We start from the raw sequence: 17,689 nt of genomic DNA on the forward strand, positions 1-17,689 counted from the left end.
TTGCTGTGTAGGTGCTAGAAGCACAGAGCTCCCGCTAGGAAAAAAGTTAGTAACCCCATTGCCATACAGTGTGCTTGTGCATAACACAGTAAGTTCATAGGCTTTTTTTGAAAATTCTTCTTGTGCTGTTAATTGGACTCACATAAACAGCAGTGGGAACTTTCGTGTTGGATCAGGCTGTCCAGCATTTTTAATCCATGTTGCATTATCCACTCTGGTACTAAACACTATTTATCAAACTGTGATGGCTACTTCTGAAGTTGCATGGATGTAGAGAATTAGCAGAAACGGGAGGGAATAAAGTACAATTCTGGCTATGCTTCTAGTTTGGTTTCAGGTTTAGAGTCTATTGCTTCTTCCATCTGTCCCTCTAATCAAGAAAATGTATTCACTTATAATACACTGGAATGCCTTCCAACAAAGATGGTCACTCACAAGCCATTAAGTCACCAACATGGAATCCAATTAAAATATGCAACAATAATTTAAAACTGTTAAAGCAACAGTTTTAAATTTCCATCTGTCAGAGGCCAGGCAAAACAAAATTTTCAGCTGTCTCCATGGAGAGACCAGGGAAGAGTGCATATACAGACTTTGCCAGGAGAAAAGGTTTTGCTCCTGGTATATTACAATTCTACCTCCTGAGAGCAGAGATCTCCAACCTTTTTGAGCCTGTGGGTGCCTTTGGAATTCTGACCGGGTGGTGGGTGCAGCTACAAAATGGCTGCCACAGGAGCTGCAGCCAACCACTTATACGAAGTCCAAGTGCGGGGCTGAAGAAGGGTAATTAAAAAATACACTTGGAAGGAGGCATGAGAGAGAATAAAAACCAACACTGCTGGCAGTTGCCACTGAAACAAAGCTATTTTAGTCTGCACCGATTGGCTTCCAGTGGCCAACCAGAAACCCTACGGGGCAAAAGCCCTACCTGACCTAGGGTTGCCACCAGGGCGCCCCCCCCCCCGGCCACTGCTGTGGAATAGGAGTTGTATGGTTGCCAGCTCCAGGTGGGGTAATTCCTGGAGATTTGGGGGTGGAGCCTGGGGAGGACAGGGACTTCAGTGGGGTACATTGGTGTAGAGTCCGTTCACCAAAGTATATTTCTTTTCCAGGGTAACTGATCTCTGTAGTCTGGAGATGAGCTGTAATTCCAGGGATCTTTCTAAAAACATTTGGTGGGCTCCAGGAAAGTTGATGGCTGGCACCATGATGGCCATCGGCATCTTGTTGGCACCCCCCTGGTCCTTAGAGGGTGGAACTTTGAGCAGGGCATCTTTGTCATAACTTGAAGCCTCAGGGGAAGATTCTCATAGAAAGCATTCCGTGAAATTCTGAAAGCATGGGTAGGTAGAGCTTTAAAGGGCAAAAACAGCATCTCGAGTTAGGCCTGGAAATAAACTGACGTGCAGATATTAGCACAGATGTAATATGTTCTTGCCAACTATTGGCCACGGTGGCTCAGAGATCAAGCACTGAGCTGCAGACCGGAAGGTCTGTAGTTCAGCAGTTCAAGACCCTAGTGTCGTGTGACGGAGTGAGCTCCCGTCTTCGGCCCCAGCTCCTGCCAACCTAGCAGTTTGAAAGCAAGAAACTGCAAGTATATAAATAGGTACCACTTCGGTGGGAAGGTAACAGCATTCCATGTGCCTTGACATTTAGTCAAGCCGGCCACATGTCCACAGAAACTTCTTAGGACAACGCTGGCTCTTTGGCTTGGAAACAGAGATGAGCACTGCCCCCTAGAGTTGGATTCAACTAGCTTTCAAGCCGGGGAAACCTTTACATTTACCTTAATATGTTCTTGCCAACTATTGGTTAATAAGTAGGTGCAGCATTCTGTACCAAATGCAATTTCTTAAACCATCTTCAAGAACAGACCCTTGCATTATCTGGAGGTCACTGGGGCATGAATAAAAGTCACCAACTACCTTCCGAAAGTGGGGTACAGATGATGAACCAGTTGCAGTTGGTAAGCCCAGGAGTGATGCTGGCTAGAGGAATACACTTAAGCTATGAACCAGCCCCTGTGCCCCTTAAGGGGCAATACGTGATCCTATCAAAAATGAGCAGAAAATTCTTCATATGGAGAGCCCATACTGAATAATTCTGGTAAGTCAGTTTATCTACTAGCAAGGCTGAAGGTGCCAAAGCCATGCTGTACTCACTTTCTGGAGTTTCCTGGTTACTGTTCTCAAACTCCTCTGCCTCCTCCGGGTCAGATAGAGATATGCTGCCTTCATCTCCGGACTGTGTCTCCATCTCTGCCTCACCAGCAGACATTCACTGCGCCACTGTATCAGGAGTTCACCAAATCCAGCACTGGTTGACCCTCCACAGTTCAGCAGTCTGGGCCCATAACCCTGACGCTGTTTGAATGTCACCAAAAAGCAGAAGACACTGCGCTGGTATAAAGCTATTTACAGTTTTATTTACAGATATTTACACAGTCCAAGTAGTCACTCCAAAACAGGCTATTAGTCCAACAGAGTGCTACGCCAGGCATCAGTAACTATGTAGGTCCTTCAATGCACAGTACACAGCAGGATATATACAGCAGTCAGCCAATCACAATACACTTGCTGAGTCATAGTGACTCCATACATAGTCATAGTGACTCCATACAAAGCTGATGCAATGTACCTGTCATGTGACATATCAAGTGACCACTTAGCTGTCAACTTAGATCACTTCCATCTGGAAACCTGACGAGCTGGTTCCTGTTGATATGCCAACATATCCATGATAGGGTCTTCCATCACTTATTAGTCTTGTCTACATTCATGTTTATGTTCACCCTCATCCAGTCTGCTGCTGATATCAGACACCTATTCAAGAAAACCATTGGCCAGACTGGACTGGAAGAAAAGGGGGAAATATCCTCTGGTGCTGACCTTAGCATTGTGAAGAATCATAGAATGTTAGAGTTGGAAGGGACCTTGCAGGTCATCTAGTCCAACCCCTTGCACTCTGCAGGAACATAGCTGAAAGATAGCCCTACAACATACCCGAAATATGGTCGTCCAGCGTCCGCTTGAAAACGTCCAGTGAAGGAGCATCCACCACCTCCTGAGGCAGTCTGTTCCACTGCTCAACGACTCTGACAGGAAGTTTCTCCTGATATTTAGCCGATAATGACTCCCTTGTAATTTCCACCCATTAGATCTATTCTTGCAATCCGGAGCAAGAGAGAATAGATCTGCTCCATCTTTTTGTGAAGATTGTTCTGTTTTTGAGGTTTTGTGAAGATTGTTCTGCCTACAAAGCATGGTAAACATGTACATGGGCTATATAATTAAGAATATGTGGGCAATTTATCTCCAATACAAGTTTCTGTTCTCTATGGGACACATGGCAACCCTAGAAATAAAGAACCTAATGGAGCCACAGAACACATGGAGTAAAAATCTTAGGGGTTTTCTACAGCTAGAACTGAGAACTTTCAAGACCCAGAGGAGAAGAAACCATCCCATTTTTTATCCTGGAGTTTGTCCTTCCACATATCAGGCTGAATAGTAAGTTTTTGGCAAACATATTGCCATGGCTTTGGTCATCTGGTGGTTATGATGATGAATGTCATTGTTAACAGTATCAGTTGACCTCTCATGCTTTAACGTCAGTTTCAAATGAACTGAAAAAGTTCAGTGTGAAACTAGTTAATCATAGGCAATGTTCTCAATGTTAGGCTAGCAAAGCTTGCTTGGATCCCCCAGAGCTGTTCAAATAAATCATTTCTATTGACTCACCCCTGCAAACATACAGCTTTGCTCCTGTTCAAGGTTAATTAATTTCAGCAAATGTATCTAATTAGCATTTTTTGCTAATTCAGATTGGGGCCTCACAACAATTTCTAAAGTACTGCAAATGCTTTTAAAATGGTATTCCATGCCGACCGTCATTTGTAGTCTGGCCCGTGGGTTCCTGCTAGTCGGTTCACACACAGCTTGGGAAATACCTGGAGATCTTGGAGGCAGAGCCTGAGGACGGTGTGGTTTGGAGAGGGACATCAGCAAGGTATATTTCCATGGAGTCCACCCTCCAAAACAGCCATTTTCTTATGGTGGAACGGATTTCTGTCACCTGGAGATCAATTGCAATTCGGGGAAACCTCCAGGCTCTACCTGGAGGTTGGCAACACTATTCACACAGCACAAATGGGTGTGTTCAAAATAGTATCTGTTTATTCGCAAGGAGATACAAGGATGGAAACAACTGGTTTCAAGACAAGGGAGCTTGGGCAAATCACTAGCAAACAGAACTAACTGAGCAGGGATTCCACCCCTCAAGACTAAACCAACAAACATACATCAAAGGGAGAAAGCTGATTGTTCCATTGTAATTCATAAAATAATATGCCACCGTGGCTGATCCTCAATCATAATAAATGTTGTTGATGGTGATGATACAACACAGTGTATACTTGTTTTTTTTCTTTATATGTGTGTTGAGTAATTCTTGTGTTACATTCAATAACTGTACTGGTGAATACGAGCCCCACATTTATCCAGGTGCTGGTCCCTGGTTTCAAATAGATGTATATACATATAGGAAGGATGTATATATATACTCAGTGTAACGTGGGCAAGAATTATAGTGCTTCCATCTGGGGGAAAACATTATCTAAGACACAAGTTAACACCAAGCCTAAGTAAGGCCCCACCCATACAAGCCTTGAGGGGAAAACAAACTAGTTAAGAACATAAGAACATAAGAGATGCCAATGTTGGATCAGGCCAAAGGCCCATCCAGTCCAACACTCTGTATCACACATTGGCCAGAAATACCAGTGCCATCAGGAGGTCCACCAGTGGGGCCAGGACATTAGAAGCCCTCCCACTGTTGACCCTCCCTAAAAGAAATCCTAAAAGAAATCAACCCTGACTGTTCCCTGGAAGACCAGATGCTGAAGTTCAAATACTTTGGCCACCAAATGAGAAGGGAGCACTCACTGGAGAAGACCCTGATGCTGGGAAAGATTGAAGGTCAAAGAAGGGACGGCAAACGATGAGATGGTTAGTGTTATCAATGCAACGAACATGAAATTAAGCAAACTCCAGAGCACGACAGAAAACAGGAGGGCCTGGCGTGATGTCGTCCATGGGGTCACGAAGAGTTGGACTCGACTGTGTGACTGAACAACAACAACTATAGCCAGCCGTTCCTAAGATTGTCTGACAGGCAGAAGTTCTATTGCTTTTAACATTATGTACCACTAGGTGGTGAGCTAGACTCTGTTTTTAAGGCAAGAGATGTTTCAGAGGTAGTTTGCAATTGCCTGCCTCTGCGTCACACCCCTGGTATCCCTTGGAGGTTGCCCATCCAAATACTAGTCAGGGCTGACCCTGCTTAGCTTCCAAGATTTGATGAGATCGGGCTAGGCTGGGCTATCCAGGTCAGAGCTACATTAGGCTGAGAGTATGTGACTGGCCCAAGGTCCCCCAGTAAGCTTCCATGGCAGAATGGGGATTTGAACCTGGGTCACCCAGGTTCTAGTTGGACACTCTAATCACTACAACACACAGGCTCTCTTAAGGACTCACGTATGGGTATACACACATATATCACAATAAGCAGGTTTCAAACAGGTTGGCATATTTATGTTATTTGTAGTCTGCCTTTCTCACTGGGACTTGAGGTAGATTACACAATCAAAAGACCAGAGGTGACGCACAGCATAAGTATTAACATGACATGCTAAATGAAAGCAAAAATCACATAGTTGGAACCTACTAACAGCAACAGGTAGTACGGGCTATATACACAATGGTATAGTCTGAACGGTCCCCCTAATCCTATGCCTCAAACTTCTTTCTGAACCATATTGTTACAGTTCAGTTACAATTGCTGCAATTCAACTTTGCATAGCTTCTGGAAAGCCAGGAAGATGGAAGCTTTCCTGACCTTGTCAGGCAGACCATTCCATGAGATGGGGGCTACAACAGAGAAGGCACTTGTACAGGCAGTTGTTGATTTTGCTCCTCTGCAGGGTGGCACGCATAGAAGGTCCTGCTCAGATGAACAAAGCTGTCATGGTGGAACGTTGAGGGTGAGGTGATCCCACAAGTACGAGGGGCCAAGGCTATGGAGGATGTTGTATGTGATAGCCAGGACCTTCAACTGAGGCTGGCTGCTTCAAATAAATCACCAGGTGAACTACGGGAGAAGACAGACAACAAAAGCAAGATCACCTCCCACCCCATTTAAAGCAACCAGAATCTGTCGGTCTGAAGACTGAGAAGAGCCGGATGAACATATCGACTCTGTTTAAACGACAAACATTCATGTTCTTCTCTGAGGACTGCTCTTGTTATATCTGAAATAGGGCGACCGGTTACGTGGGTATGTGCCCTCCCTTCAATAGTCCTTGGGTGAAAGGTTAAGTCTTTTTGGCCCATGGGCCTCCCTTGGACTGAACTCAGGTTCAAAGAAGAATAGAAAAAGACGTACAATGATTGGTTTTGAGCCTGTGTATTTTGCTTCAAGTTTGTGGTTATGTTGAAAAGTTTTGCTTAAAATACTTAAAATGCAGCATAGGTTAATACTGAGAAGACAGAAGAACTGAAGAGATAAAAGAAAGGAAAAAAGTTTTTATTGTAGATTATTAAAGCAATTAAAAATGTATATGTACATCTAAAAAAACAAAAGAAATTGAGATGTTAGATGTATATATTACTACCTAAAATTGTAATTTTTATTTGTAATTCAGTTCTTCAATAAAACAAAATGCAAAAAAGGGAAAAAGAAGCTTTTGTGATTATGAATTATTGTTATATTCAGTGGGCAACATAATATACCATACAAATAAAGTTGCTTTGTCTGGAGAACTGTTTATGACTTTTTTGTGGTTTGGGATTATCTAATGATGATGTTGCATAGTTGTTGGGCTGGAGAGGATTAGGATTAAGAACCAGTGTTCTAGGAATAAAATAAACACTCCAGTATCATTTGGAGTAAATCAGAAGCAAACATTTCAGATATTTGGATACAATGGAACATTCAAGTTTACAATTTATGGAGAGGTTGTATATACTAGGGGTTGGCATTTGACCGATTAAAAATACTCAACCAAATCTTTTTTAAAAAATTAAATTTATTTAGAACAAAGTTGTTTAAAATAGTGTTTATACTTGTGCTAATTACAAAAAAGTCAATTGTTACTGTGTGAAACAATGAAACGAAAAACAAATTTTAAAATGTAGTGAATTTTAATTAAAAACAGTGTGGGTTATGTTTAGAAGAACCAGATGTGATGTCCCTGTTCCTCAGCCTCCAAGAAGCAAGTAACCAGAGATAGGCAGACACTAAGCATCTTCCTGTTTACTCTTCTGTCACTGAACCCTTTGAAGTATAGATTGCTATTCTTAGGGAAAACAGCTTCCTTCCGTCTCCCTCTCTCTCTTCCCCCACGCATACAAAGAAGGAGGACATATTTCTCCTTTGGCTCCATGGATGCCAGATGCCTCTCTGCATCCACATCCATCAGTAGCTAGGTAGAACAGAATCTGTCCCTTTCTCTATGCTGCACTATCAAGTATGTATTTCCTAAATAAATCAGTTCTTATTTTCTTTTAAACTGATGAGTTGGCTGATGAGTGGCTCTGTGTAACTTTGTAGCCTTACAAGCACATGCTGTTCAAAGGAGCTCTGCTGTGTTCTGAGCCTAGGGCACTCTGCTAACTTAAACAAGGCATCTGGCTTAACATACCAGCTCTCCCAACAGGTTAAGATTTCTATAAGCATGAACAAATGCTGAACAGTTTCTTCTGTTTCTCCAATTTTCATCTTATTTTATTTATTTATTTTATGACATTTATACCCCGCCCTCCCCGCGAGCGGGCTCAGGGCGGCTCACATAAGGCACCAGGTGCATTCAGTATACAAATATAAATACAAGATTAAAACAAATTAAAATCAGTTCTACAGATGCATAAATAGGCTCCTAACATCTTGCGCACAGGGGGGAAGGCTGGGGTGATGGAAGATGTTACCCCACCCGCCCAGTGGTCTCTCTCAATAAAGAAGCGGTGGTGGCAGTGGCTGTGGCGGCTCCTCATAAGCCTGGCGGAAGAGCTCCGTCTTGCAGGCCCTGCGGAACTGCATAAGGTCCCGCAGGGCCCTGATCTCCTCCGGGAGCTCATTCCACCAGGTAGAACCTGCCACAGAGAAAGACCTGGCCCTTGTTGCCACAAGCTTGGCCTCCCTAGGGCCTGAGGTCACCAGCTGGTGTTGCAACCCCGACCGAAGTGCTCTTTGGGGAATATATATAAGTCGGACCCTGGCCATGAAAGGCTTTAAAGGTAAGCACCAGCACTCTGAAGCGAATTTGGTATGCTATAGGCAGCCAGTGCAGCGCTTTCAGCACAGGTCGGATGTGCTCCCAGCTCGGGGCGCCCACCAACAACCTGGCCGCAGCATTCTGCACCAGCTGTAGCTTCCGGATTTGCGACAAAGGCAGCCCCATGTAGAGAGCGTTGCAGTAGTCTAGCCTCGAGGTGACCGTCATATGGATCACTGTAGCTAGGTCATTGTGGTCAAGGAAAGGAACCAACTGCCATATCAGCCGAAGATGATAAAAGGCCGATCTGGCAGTGGCCGCCACCTGGGCATCCATCGTTAAGGTAGGGTCCAGGAGCACTCCCAAACTCCTAACCTCCGAAGCTGGCACCAAAGGTGCCCCATCGAAGGCTGGGAGCGGAAGCCCTAACCCTGATCCGGTCCGACTCAAGCACAGGACCTCCGTCTTCGTTGGGTTTAACTTCAACCTGCTCAGCTTGAGCCACCCAGACACAGCTTGTAAAGCTTGTCACATCATGCTCAACCATGAGTACTTTAAATGGAAATAAAGCAAAGAGACAAATTAAAAGTAATTGGAGCAGGTGGTCACTAGGAGAAGCTTTCTACATTTCTTTCTGTCTGCTGCAGGGGTCTGGCCTAGTAAAGAAAGGAAACCATGGAAGTTTTATTTTCTGAAGTAAGCTACCACCTAAACAGTAGTATTCTTGGCATCATGAAATATAGAGTTTGACTACAGTTAATAGCTGGTAAGTTGTAATTTTGGAAGAACTCCAGATTCTACCTTGATATTGGCAACTGTATTCTGTATACACATTTGTTTTGGCAGAAGCTTTTGTGAATGAGATCCCCCTGTTTCAGATATATGAAGGGTTGTATTCAGTGGGGAGTATAATTAGGGTTGCCAGCTCCAGGTCGGGAAATACATGGAGAGTTGGGGGTGGGGGAGGGGAGGGACCTCAATGGGGTATAATGCCATCGAGTCCACCTTCCAAAGCAGCCATTTTCTCCAAGTGAACTGATCTCAGTCACCTGGAGATCAGTTGCAATAGCGGGAGATCTCCAGCCACCATCTGGAGGTTGGCAGCCCTACAATATAACAAACCATACTTCTGCCTACGGAGTACCATACTCCCTACATCTAATGTGGCTAGCGAAAACATATGCCACAATACAATCTCCAAAAATAGTTTTTATTGTTTTTATTGTTTTTATGATAAACAGCATATATCCAACTATAATATTTCAACATAATAATAATAAAAGGAATCTAAACAACCTTATCACAGTATTCAGCAATGTTACAATTTCCACATTATATATATAGTCTATTAACACAGAAGATAATATGCCACAATACATGAGTTAGTTGATAAAATGCTACAAGACCACGTTGATGTTCTTTTGTAAGAAGTTACACGATTAGTTAGCATGCTGGGTCTCAAAAGAAGGCAGATTAAAACAGTTCCGATTATAGCTCTTGTTGTGTATTGAAAACTATGTTAAGCTGGAGTCTGAACAAGGATTGTAAATAGACCAATCAGAGCTGCGCAAGGTTCAGGAGGGACGCACTCTGGTTGGACCTTATCTGTAAATAGTTATTGGTTGTTCGCTGACTTGTGGGTGTGGCTATCTAAACCCGGACTGTTTAAAAGGGAGCCTGTTGCTCTATGTTTTTGTCTCGTTCTGATTTCTTCTGACTTCATTAAATAAAGCTGATTCACTGTTCACTAGCTGTGTTGAGTCTCGTACTTAACAGCTCTACAAGCAGGGGATTCACAAGGACCTGTTTGGTGTTGTGGTTAAGTGTGCGGACTCTAATCTGGGAGAACCGGGTTTGATTCCCCATTCCTCCACTTGCACCTGCTGATGTGACCTTGGGTCAGTCACAAGCTCTGACACAGCTGTCCTTGAAAAAGAGCAGTTTGTGTCAGAGTTCTCTCAGCCCCACCCACCTCACAGGGTGTCTGTTGTGGGGAGGGGAAGGGAAAGGAGTTTGTAAGCCGCTCTGAGACTCCGAGTGAAGGGTGGGGTATAAATCCAATCTCTTCTCTTCTTCTTCTTCGTCATCTAATTTCCCCCTCCCCCTAATTTCTTCTTCCCCTTTCCTGAAAGCTCCCATAACCTCTCCTCCTTCCCTGCTTCCTTCTCTCCTTTCTACCCATCAGTCAACCTACCTTTATCTGGCCCCTATGCTTTCCCTCCTTCCTTCCCCCTGGCAGCTTCTCTCCAGGAAAATTCTGGCCAGGTTCCACAGTGCTAGTTGCTGAGCTGGGCCTAGCTGTGTGATGGGGAACATGCAAGGACTTGCGGGGACACCTCATTTCCCCCCCACACACTTATTTCCTCTACTTCAAGATAACTGGGAGGACAATGTTTATGCAGTCTGATATTACAAGTATTGTGCGATGTTAACCATGCAGTTGAGCTCACTGAAGACATTTAAAAAGCTTTCATTTTTCAAAGGACTGAGCAAGCCTCTGGGAGGGCCATGGATAACCAGAGAATGCTTCCTAAAAGCAGAAGAAAGTTTGGATCAAGTAACTGGAAGAAAGGAAAAAGCAGGTGGGGAAGAATGCAAATGTGTCCCATCTTAGAAGAAGAACTATCCCTCTCTGAAATAATGAAAAAGGTTCAGGACATTGTCCAGGAACACGATGAGAACAAAATGGGGCTTATTACACGTGGAGATATGCAGGTAAGTTGGTGGCATGGACTGTATGTTTTGGTAGGCCATATGTGGCATTTGGTGTGACTCTTCTTGTGGAAGTGCCACACATAAAATGGGTTAGTGGAGAATAGGGTTGCCAAGTGAAATGTTCTTACCGGCGGGGGAGCCGTTCTTCGACGTCCGTGCGTGCCGCCAGCACGTCACCGGAAGTGACGCGCGACGTCGATCACGTTGAAGGCGTGGCCCCGATCGTCGGAGGGACAACATAGAGTTTTCCCTCCGATTATTGGGGCCACGCCCCCAACGTGGTTGACGCAGCCATGCTGCGCTTTGGGGGGCGGAGTCCCCCCCGGGGCCCGATTCCGCGGCGGCAGACATCGGGCCTCCGAAGCGGGGGTTTATCCGCCCCCTGCCCCCACTTGGCAGCCCTAGTGGAGAATGAGGAAGGGCCTTTCGAAAATCCTTATCTTGGCTCTCATCCTGTTAGACCATTCTGTGAAATCAGGGGAAGAAAACATGGTGATAGGGCACTAATAGCCTTAGAGCTACTGTAGGGTGGATTAGGACACAGATGCAACCTGATACCAACAGCACCATTTTACATCTATATGTCTGCCAGGGGTTGAAAACAGGAATGCTGGGAATAACAGGTCTTAACGCCTTCTTTTTCTTTCCACCACTTTTTAATATTGTAAAATCTAGCCTGATGAAGAGTTCGCATGAACTTGAAAGCTTACACACATTTTAGTTTGTCCCAGTAAACAATATTATGTGTATCATGTTTTGTTTTTGGATTTTACTTTGGGCCAGCATGGTTGCAAACAACTTCGGTCTGGATTGCTACAATCCTTTGAGTGTCACAAGGCCACATTTCTAGGGAAACTGTCCTTTTATAAGTGGTTTTGAAAGAAACATAGACCAGATCTAATTTGCCTTTTGTCTAATTTTCAGAAATTGAAGGAGGAAGACTTACCTTGGAGCACAGAAGAGCTGGAGCTGCTCTTTGATGGCCTTGACTCTGACAGTCAGGGATACTTAACTACTCAAGAGTTCATTGCAGGGCTCAGTATGCATCAGTTTAAAATGCTACACAATAGGGCTGGTTGTTAGGATTGCCAGCGTCCGGTTGAGGCCTGGAGAGCTCCCGCTCACTTTTACAACTGGTCTCCAGGTGATAGATATCAGCTCCCCTGGAGAATGGCTGCTTTGAAGGGTGGACTCTGTGGCACTGTACTCTGCTGAGGTCCCTCCCCTCCCCAAACCCCTCCCTCTCCTGGATCCACCCCCAAAGTCTCCAGGTATTTTCCAACCCAGACCTGGCAACCCTACGGGTTGTGCTAATGTTAAGGTGGTAAGATTCATATTCAGAGCTGAGGTGCTTACAATAATGTCATTTACAAAGGGGATTTTTGTTGTTGTTCAGTTGCACAGTCAAGTCCGACTCTTTGTGACCCCATGGACCACATCATGCCAGGCCCTCCTGTCCTCCATCATCCTCTGGAGTTTGTTCAATTTCATGTTCGTTGCATCTATGACACTGTTTAACCATCTCATCCTTTTCCGTCCCTGTCTTCTTTTACTTTCAATCTTTCCCAGCATCAGGGTCTTCTCAAGTGAGTGCTCCCTTCTCATTTGGTGGTCCAAGTCTTTGAGCTTCAGTTTCAGTATCTGGCCTTCCAGGGAACAGTCAGGGTTGATTTCTTTTAGGATTGACTGATTCGATCTCCTTGCAGTCCAAGGGACTCTCAAGAGTCTTCTCCAGCACCATAATTCAAAAGAATCTATTCTTCGGCACTTGGCCTTCCTTATGGTCCCACAGCCATACATTACTACTGGGAATAGCATTGCTTTGACCATACAGACTTTTGTTGGCAGTACATACATAATACTTTTTATTATGCTGTTTAGGTTCGCCATCGCTTTCCTCCCAAGGAGCAGGTGTCTTTTAATTTCGTGGCTGCAGTCACTGTCTGCAGTGAACGTGAAGTCTTTCACTGCTTCCATTACTTCCCCTTCTATTTGCCAAGGAGTGATGGGGCTGGATGCCATGATCTTAGTTTTTTTGATGTTGAGTTTCAAGCCAACTTTTGTGCTCTCCTCTTTCATCCTGAGCAAGAGGCTCTTGAGGTCCTCTTCACTTTCTGCCATTAAAGTGGTATTATCTGCATATCTGAGGTTGTTGATGTTTTCCCCAGCAATCTTAATTCCGGCTTGTGATTCATCCAGGCCGGCATTTCGCACAATGTACTATGCATATAAATCAAATAAGCAAGGTGACAATATACATCCTTGTTGTACTCCTTTTCCTATGCTAAACCAATCAGTTGCTCCATATCCGGTTCTAACTGTCGCTTCTTGACCCTTATACAGGTTTCTCAAGAGACATGTGAGGTGGTCTGGTACTCCCATCTCTTTAAGGACTTACCATAGTTTGTTGTGATCCACACAATCAAAGGCTTTAGTGTAGTCAATGAAGCAGAAGTAGATGTTTTTCTGGTACAAAGGGGATTAAAGAGGGTAAAACTTGACATTGAAATGTATGAATACATCATGCCCTTTAGCCAAACCGTTAGCCCACAATTAAGGTAATTGTCCAGCTATTATATTGCATTGCTGAATACAAGGGTTTTATTGGCTCACCGAACAGTTGCACAATTACAATTCACTCTGGTGTAATCCATTTGATGATGTCATTAGGACAACATCTGTTCAAAATGCCATTTAACTGCCCACTAGGAGACTTTTGATACAATACATGAAATTCGTGAGCACATTTTAGCCCTTACATGGTACTCCCACCAGTGAGGTTTTAGTGACCATAGTGGGATATTGTCCATATATAATAAAGGGAGTATATAGCCATCCCACTGGAGGGGAGAAGGCAAGGGATTATAATTCAACTGTTGTTTCCCCCCCTAAATGTGTATACCTGTGGAGAAATCATACAGGAGGGAGTACAAAACCTCAAAACTATGGATAAATAACCCACAACTAAAATACGACTGAAACACAAGACATTTTTAAAATGTCACAAGGCATTGTGGCAGTAGAGTGCATGTGGGTGAATAGTCTTGTTTCTGTTCCCTTTATAAAATTCTGGCTAAGGGAGCTCTCCCATAAAGGCATTGCACGGCAGGTAAACATGCAGCCCCTGAAGAATATCAAAAATCCCAAATGACTAAATTAAGCTCAAAAGAAAACAACAACAAAAAGGGCTGCCATGGGGTCGCAAAGAGTCGGACTCGACTGTGCGACCGAACAACAACAAACACAAAGGGTCGCAGTGGCAGAGCATGGATGGTAGGAATTCTCACCATTAACTATGTCACTGACAGTAACCTGAAGATGTCCCTTTTCCTTATGCAACCACATTCTGTACTGGACTCTTACCAGGCTGCTTCCAAAGTGGAGTTTTTTCTTCGCCTTTGCTTCCAAACTGTGGCCCCGGGCACACCGCAGGAAAAGCCGGGGCGGAAGTGTGGCTTTTTAGAGCCGCAGCAAAAGAGAAGCGCGGCAGCGGGATCAGACAGATCCCCCGAGCCGCTGCACATATGCTCCCCAGTGCGATCAGATGCGAGGGGGGAGCCACGGACAGGAGAGCGAGGCGAGGCAGCTGTGCATGTGTGTGCCTGAGCAGTTCGGCAGGGGGCCTCGTATGCTGTGGATTTTCCGGTAGGTAGTAGTGTTTTGTAGGTTTTGTTTTACTCCGCATCTTCGGCCGGAAGAGACGGATTGGGGACGGGTGTGCACCGCTTCCCAGATGTTGCGGTGTGATCGCTTCCCGCTTGATGCCCCCCCAATCCGTCCCTCTCGCGGATCAAAGCCTCCGTGTGACCGGGGCCTGTGGTGCTTTTTTTGGAGCACCTGTATAACATTATGCTCTAATGATCCTCTTTCCAGGTTTCCCTTACCCTCAGGATGCTCTTTCCCAAATTGATTTTATTCTGTTTTTTTAAAAGGAAAGCATGCAGTCCAAGAATGTTTTCATGCCATCTGAAAAGGAAAGCACATGTGATTAAATGTCCTGTCAAACCAGTCCATTTGCCTGAGCTGCATCTGCATGTTTATAGATATTGCACTATTGTTGCCCTATAGCAGTTCTTTGCAATTGGAACGTCTTGTCCACCTGGTAAAATAAGTTGTGAATAATTGCTATAATGCAATATCCAATAAAGTGTGTTTCTATAGCAATTACTCCCCCCCCCCAAAAAAAAGTCCTTTCATGGTGTGCTAGGGAGAATGGTGGCCATGAGGGGCTAATACCAGGGAAGGACACAGAAAGCTCTTGTGCTCCTTCACTGCCAATGATAATCCCCCTGCATTTGCTGTGACAATTAAAGCGTCAGAGAAAATCCTTGTGGTGCAGAAGAAGCCTCAATTGTAACAAATGTTCCAGTTTTAGTGCATTTGCCCTGCAGCAAAATATTGCATTTTGAATACTCAAAATAGGATTCTTAGTGCTGCTATTCTTTATGCATGTAATGTCCCTAGTGATTATGACAATTTGTATTGTTTTTGGAAATGGGAAGTTGCTTTTGGCTAGTTAGTAGTGTTTCAACTGTGTTCTTATTTTTATATTTTATACTGTTTTAGCTTTATTGTAACCTACCGGGGATTCAATTTCAGAAGAGAAAGGTAATGGCAATAATGGTAATGCCAATAAATGGTAATGCCAATAATAATAATTCACCTGGATGTAGTGATCAGCATGGGGGAACAGCACAATCCCTGTGTGCCTTGGAAGTGCTAAGTGCCCTGTTTTAACATGCCTTTCACACATGAAACAATCTTGAAATAATGATGGGCAGCTATGTTGTTCATCCCCACTGGCCAGATACTGGCTTAAGCTCTTCCATATTGTACCACGTTTGTCCAGAGGTGTGATCTTCATTGTCATATGACAGGGCATGTCCTGAGCTCACAAGCTGTGACACGACGGCACCGGAAGAGAAAGGACGTTTTATTAATGGGTCCTGCCAACCTGTCACTGGAGGAAGTTGATATCGAACAGCAGAAGTGCTTTGAGGCCTTCATCAACCAACTGGGAGCAGACAGCATCTTTGAAGAGTAAGAACATGCTAACCGTACTGTGTTTCAGACTGAGTCCCACAGATGGATGCAGGCAGAGCAGCCATGGAAGCAGGTGAAAGAAATGCAGACTGGTGTAGAACACCATGACTACTGCACTTGGAGGTGGGTGTGGGTAGGCTGCAGAGGGTAATGTCAGGCTAAGATTCAGATCTTATGGACCATTCTTTCATGGCCTGAGCTAAGGGAGTAGGTGTGTAGGCTTGGAAGTGCTTGCTTACAAACACATTTCTAGTTAGTAAATGTTTTTCTTGGGATCCTCATGGAAGAACATTTATTCCTGTCTGGTCCAAACTGTACTTAAATAGCATTCATTGTGCAATAGTTAACCCAGCCCAGACAGTTTTCTCTTTGATCTACTAACTATTTGCAAGGCTACATGTGGGTAGATTGATGGGTCTGGGTGGGATTTCTAATTGGCAAAATGATGCAGGACACAGAGCGAAGAATTAATCTCCATTTCCCAGTGGCAATGGCCTTGGTCTGTATTGTTCTCCCATGTCTGCTTTTAAGGCCAAATAACAGCTTCAGTGATGGAATGCCAAGAGCATCACCTCTAATTTGATCCTGAATTCCTAAACAACAGTTCCATTAAAAGCTCATTGAGATTGACTTTCTTCAGAAAATTCAGCAGGCAACAATAATCATTGAGATTGACTTTCTTCAGAAAATTCAGCAGGAAACAATAAACTCTCCTCTATTATAGTCAGTCAGAAATATGGACGATTTGGGTGCAACTCCAGCAAGATGAACCTCATCTGCTAGGAAGCCTAAAGGAATTCTTGGCTAAGATGACGCACTTGATCAAGGAAGCTAAGCACGCTAAAGAGAAGTTACAGCTGATACTGAACATGTAGGTCATGGAAAAGAAGGGGGTTGTATGGAAGACTTATCACAAATGCAGCTTTTCAGAACAGGGCCAAGGGGAAGCCAGAAAAAGGAAATGTTGGACCCATAGAGCGGAAGGCAAGAAGTGTTTTCAGTGTTTGAATTTATATACAAAGGGCTGCAGAAGGGCAGAAGATCAATCCCTATCTTGTACAGTTAAAGGATCTTGGAGAAGGGAGACCTGATCCTTCTCTAGACTGGTGAATCGTTCGACACAGTACAAGGTGCACACTTTCCTTTTAAATTCACTGCCACAGGAGGTGGTGGCAGCTAAAAGAATGGACGGCTTCCAGAGGAACTGGATAAACATATGGAGCAGAGGTCCATCAGTGGCTATTAGCCACAAAATATAGATAGGAACTCTCAGTCTGGGGCAAGTGATGCTCTGTATTCTTGGTGCTGGGGGGGGGGCTACAATGGGAGGGCTTCTTGTGTCCTGGCCCCACTGCTGGACCTCCTGATGGCACCTGGTATTTTTGGCCACTGTGTGACAGAGTGTTGGACTGGATGGGCCATTGGCCTTATCCAGCATTGGTTTCTCTTATGTTCTCTTAAGGTAAGGTTCTTTGTTGTGGTCTCTCTGCATCACAATGATGAGATCTCAAGCATGTGCAGAGCTCACCTTTGGAAATTTAAGGAGCTAAAATGTTTTGGCCTTGCCCACTTCAGCAACAGACACAGACTGCACATGCCTGGAGTGGGTGGAGCCACATCCCCTTCTCAGTTCACTGTTGACTGCCACACCAGTAACCT

Source organism: Gekko japonicus, unplaced genomic scaffold, assembly GCF_001447785.1.
Source record: "Gekko japonicus isolate JY-2015 unplaced genomic scaffold, Gekko_japonicus_V1.1 scaffold591, whole genome shotgun sequence".
Classification (NCBI taxonomy): domain Eukaryota; kingdom Metazoa; phylum Chordata; class Lepidosauria; order Squamata; family Gekkonidae; genus Gekko; species Gekko japonicus.